The sequence below is a fragment of the Monodelphis domestica genome, chromosome 4, assembly GCF_027887165.1.
Source record: "Monodelphis domestica isolate mMonDom1 chromosome 4, mMonDom1.pri, whole genome shotgun sequence".
Lineage (NCBI taxonomy): Eukaryota > Metazoa > Chordata > Mammalia > Didelphimorphia > Didelphidae > Monodelphis > Monodelphis domestica.
In genome coordinates this window covers 430,584,826-430,590,216 of record NC_077230.1, presented here as the reverse complement: position 1 = coordinate 430,590,216, position 5,391 = coordinate 430,584,826, and positions in this window count along the sequence as shown.

Genomic DNA, 5,391 nt, shown 5'->3' with positions numbered 1-5,391 from the left:
GAGCCCAGGACGACCCTTGTGGCGCCCACGACGCAGTGCTAACCACCTCCCGGTTGCTCCAACAGCCCAGGAGACGGAGGCCGGAGCAGCCGAGGCCCCACCGCAGTGGCCTCAGACTGGCAGAGTCCTGGGAAGAAGAGCACCGGCGGAGGGCTGTGGCGCCACTTCAGTGTGGAGCTGGGAGGAGGCTCCGAGAGGCCACGGCCATCCCCGAGTCTTCCCCTCGGAGGCCCTGGCCAGTGGGTGGCCCTCCAGACCGGGCAGTCCTGGGAACAGCATCGCCCGTGGCCTGCAACCCCCAGAAAACAGGTTCTCCCCCAGCTGGCCCCATTCCAGGGTGGTGGGTGGAGAAGCTCCCCTCCCTCGGCCATCTCCGTGTGGTCCAGCTCAGTGTTTGAGGCTCCGCTGGAGAGCCTGCACGACTCACCTCCCTCTGCCTGGCCAATCCCCACGAGCCGGCCTAGCAGCACGGTGCCAGGAAACACATGGCTTCCGCCTGCGTGAGGATCCCCGGCGAGAGACAAGGCCTGACTCTGCCACAGAGAGCAGCATTTCACAGAGAACTCACCAAGGCAAGGACACACTCAGGGTCTCTCTGAGGAACCCTGGTTTTCCCTGGCAGAGGCAGCACAGCCGCTGGGTGCCCTATGGGCAAAGCAGAACTGCAGGAGCGCCAAAGAAATGAGGTACGCCGGTGTGCCAGGTGTGACTTTAAATTACTCCACCCTACTTAGACTGCACTTCAGGGGAAGATAAAGTTGTGATATCCTGATTACACAATGAAGGTACTTAGTTCTCACCTTCTAGTGAAGCTAAGTCTATTTTTAGATCTAATACAAAAAGTAATTATTCACAAAAAGGTCAAGTAACTCGCCAAAGGTGAACTTAACAAAGAAGTGTGAAGCAACTCTAAAGATATAATCTAACCAAAGAAGATGAGAACTAAAGAACGGGCATTTAGAGGAGGGGACACAAGGGTGAAAGGTCTATTTATTGGGGATGTTTTGTCTCTTCGGGACTCTTTCCCTGATTGGTGGCGGAGAGTTAGCCGAGAGCAGCGTGCTGAGCTTTCGGCATCTTAGCGTGGCTACAAACTATTGTCTGTTTTGGTGTTGAGTTTTTGGCTGAGTTTCCTCCTTTACTTTCCAACTTTATCCTCTTAGAAGCCTCTAATCTTCTTCAGAGACCTAGAGGCAGGGATTCTAAACTCCACCGGGCACAGGCCAGGTGGGAGAAATCCTATACCATCTTCCCTCTTTTTCCTTAAATTTCTTCCCTCTATATTAATTAAATTACTATAAATTTCCAGACTGACTTGGGTATTTTATTTGGAATATTCCCTGGTGACCAAATTTAAGTCACAACTCTAAAATCATCTTTACACAGGGGCACCTGGGTGACCAACGCTCCCTAGCGGTGTGACCAGCCCTTGCTGCTCTTCTGCCCTGACCTCATGCCACAAAAAGAGGCGCCCCTCTCTGAGGGCCCCTCCTGGCTCTCCGGCAGTTTCCTCTCTTGGCCCCCGGATCCCTGCCCCTGTGATGCCTCCACCAGGGCAGAGCCCCTAGGAGCCCCTTCCCCCTCCCCCCTCCCCAAGTCTGGCCCCACCCTCTTTCCCCTCGGACCCCCTCTGTCCACAGGGGTCCCCTTGAGGATGCCCCCAGCCCTCTGAGAGGGGAAGTCAAAGACCTCTTCATCCCAAGAGGGCCAAACTGGAATTGGCTATCCATTCCCTTGGCGCCCCCAAGTGGAGCCCATCAGTCATCCCCTACTCCATAAACTGCAAGAGCTCCCTATGGCCTCCAAGCTCAAATGCTAAAGCTGTGCTTGGCGTTCAAGGCTCCCCAAGACTCCATCTCTTGGCTCTGCCCTTCCTCCACTGGTCATCTTCTGCTGCCTCTGGCTCTGGCTGGGCGTCTCATCTGTCTGCCATCCTCGAACCCCCTCCGGTCCCCCCCATGGGCCTATCCTTGGCCTCTTGGGTCCCTCGCTCCCTGCTGCCTCAGTTTCCCCATGGCTGGCGGGGGGAGGGGAAGAGAATAAGCATCTCCATAGCTTCGGCTAACCAGTAAATAGGGCCTCATCTGACCCCAACTCCGGGCCTGCGCTCTGGGCTCTCGGGCGCCATCTGCAGCCATGTTGGGGTGGGGAAGGATGCGTGCAGGGAGGCCTCTGGACCTGACGGGAAGTGGCCTGCCGCCTGCTGTCCCCCAGAGAGGCCTGGGGGGAGGGAAGGGGTCCGGGCGCTTCTGCTCACCCTCCCGCGACCCCTGAGGCTTCCGCCTCAGCAGGGGCCAGGAGCAGGGCGCACTCCGGCCAAGCCTCCTGGCCGGGCCTCGGTTTCCGGGGAGCTCGAGCATTGGAAGCGAGCCCGGAGGGTCCTCTGCCTCTACCACTCTGCCCCGGCCAGCCGCAGCCCCCTTCCTCGAGGGGACCCAGGCACGTAAGCGCGGCTCTCTCTAGTGGGTGGTCACGTGCGGGGTCCGCGCCCGACGCCCAGGAAGGGCGGCTCCTGGCGGGATCTGATCTTCACCAGAAAGGCTGAGGGAGGAGGCGGAACCAGGAGGGGGCGCGCCCAGGCCCAGGCCAGGAATAGGCCGCTGTCGGGGGTTCACACGGCTGACCGAAGCCTGGAGGAGGAAGGGGGAGGGGGGCTCGGCTCTGGACGTGGAGGGGGCACAGAGAAGCCTGGGGACGTGACACGGAGCGCGGCTACAAGAGGGCTACAAGGGCAGGGCCAAATGCAAGCTCGGGAGCCCAGATCCGGGGCAGAACAAGAGCTTCCTTCCAGCTTCTGGTCCCGTGTAAGGCCTGCAGGACTGGAATTCTCCTAAGGGGGAGCCTCTAGAGCAGCCACTCCACCCCGAGCTGCCTCCGAGAGAGCCATCCAGAGCTACGCGCAAAGTCAGGAAGAAGAAAGAGCAAAGCCGGAGAGCAGAGAGCTTCCGAAGGAGCTACAAACAAAGCCTCAAAGAGCACAACTCGGGCACAAGTTCAACTAGAATTCCTGCACGGGACGAAGCGAGAATGTAAGAGTTGTAGAGGACGGTTTTATGGGCTGAAAAACACGGAAAACGAAACAAGAACTCGGGAAAAGACCATAAAGGAAACGAGTGAGTTCACATGAGCCTTGTCCAAGCAACAAATTCCCAGAAAAGCAGATGAACCAAAGAGAAGCTAGAAATTCCCCAAGGCAGTAAGAAATAATAAAGCAAAGCCAAAAGACTGAGAAATATAAGAAAATATAAGTTCTCTCATGGCAAAAATGACCGACCTGGAAAACACACTGAGGAAGGAGCATTTCGGAATCTTTGGGCAGACATCGTATTGGCAAAGTGGAAACAGAATCCACATGTCACCTCCTAGTCAATCCCCAAATGGAAATCCCAGGTCCATTGTAGCCAAACTCCAGAGTTTCTAAGGCAAGCAAGCAACCGGAAAGAACGAATTCGAGTCTCAAGAGCCACACTCAAGAGTACCCGTGGCTTGTCAGTCATCACGACAAAGGGGGCAGAGCGAAGATATTCTAGGAGGCAAAGTCGATAGACTTACAACAAAGAATAACTCACCCAGATAATCCGATTAGAATTCTACGTGTGTGTGTGTGTGTGTGTGTGGGATTCATCGTTATCGCAGCAGAGGAACATCAAAACTCTGAAGTGCAACATAAATGAGCAATCAGAAGGGACTAAGAGGTGCCAGCCTGGCACTGGGAGACCCTGGGTTCAAATCTGGCCTGAGACTTCCTAGCTACATGATCCTGAGGAAGCCACTTCATCCCATCTGCCGAACCCTTGTCCTTCTGTCTCAGTTGTTAGAAAACTAGGAAGTTAAAGTTTAAAAAAAAAAAGGAAAACAGGCTACTGCAATGGTCCAACTGAGAGATGACAAAAGTCTAAATTAGAGCCATATCACTGGAGAGAGGGCTGGAGTCGAGACAAGACAGCAACAGAATAAACATGGGAGAGAGGAAATATTCATGGAAGCTCTTGGGGGAACATCTGTGACTGAGAAAAGAGAAACGGGGAAGTTAGTGAGAGCCATTTGGTCTGGGATATGTTAAGGTTGACATGGCAACAGGATATCAAGCTGGAGAGACAGAATTTACGGATCATGAGGCGTTGGGAACTGAGAGAAGAGAAGAAGCACCTATGGCAAGTCCTACGTAGGCGCACGTGTGCACGTACGTGTCTAGTCTCCGATTTTAATGGCATTCCCTCTAGTCTATCCCACTGGTTCACCGCTCTACTTTTCAGCCAATGGCCGAAGTGCTCTTCCCCTTCCTCCCTACCTTTTTCGTTCACCTTGGATAATGGAGAAAATTCTGGTGAATCAGAAACCAAAAAGAAGCCCTCCAGAGGAACGAGAGGAATGAGAATAACAGTGTTCAGGTCGGACGGGGCTTGAGAAATCATCTCCCCTCGCCCACGGACGCCACAATCCATCCAAATAGCAGCGATCCTCCCCTCTCGATTCCAAGACCTACAACGAGGGCGAGCTCACTAGTTCTACTTCCCAAGGTGTCTTTCTTGAGTCTAAACTCGCCTATTGCTTACGGCTCCAGATTTCCTCTAGGGACAAGCAGAACAAGTCTCATTTGTCTTCACGATGGACCTCCAGACCTGGGAACCAGCCAGCCCATCTGAAGGTTTTCTTGTTCAGGCCGGTCTTGTAGGGACTGCCCAGGGCTGTGAAGGCTGTGAAGACACAAAGCACGATTTGCCCTGCAAACACTTCTCTTGATCCTGGCTCTCGTCATCACTGTCTTGATGCATTGACCCACGCTAGTACCCCACCAGGAAGAGGACACACGTGGCCCCACACCGAATCCACCTCTTGTAGCTGCCGGCCCCAACCTCCTGCCTCACGTGGACCTCCCAGTCCGTGAGAATCCCAAAACCTTGCGCCACAGCCCCCAATGTGTAAAGTGGGCATTTTGAATGGATGCCATTTCGCTGTGATGGTCTCCTCACTCTTCTATCTCCATCTGTTCAGTTCAAGGCTCAGTTCGGGGGCCACCTCCTTCATGCCGAACCTCGCCTGCGTCTTCCTCCATATTTGCCTTGGGCTTGGCTGCCCCTCTCTCTCGTTATGTCGTCATTCGCATACAGGGCTTTTTGACCCGGTCGTTGGGTGCTCCCAAGAACCAAGGGCTAAGTACAAGGTCTTCCATGTAAGCCACTGCTGCCTCACCCGCTCCTTCCTTTCAGGGATCTGGTCCCCCGTCTATCCCAATTCCTCATTCGCACACATGTCTGCCAGAGGTCAAAGAGACCTCAGCCCCATGCCTGCAGGCCCGCCATTCATTCCAAGGGCTTCTCAGCAGGGGCATCTATCAGCCGTTTGGTCTGGGGACTCAGGAAATGGAGGGACCGAGTCTCAGAAGACAGA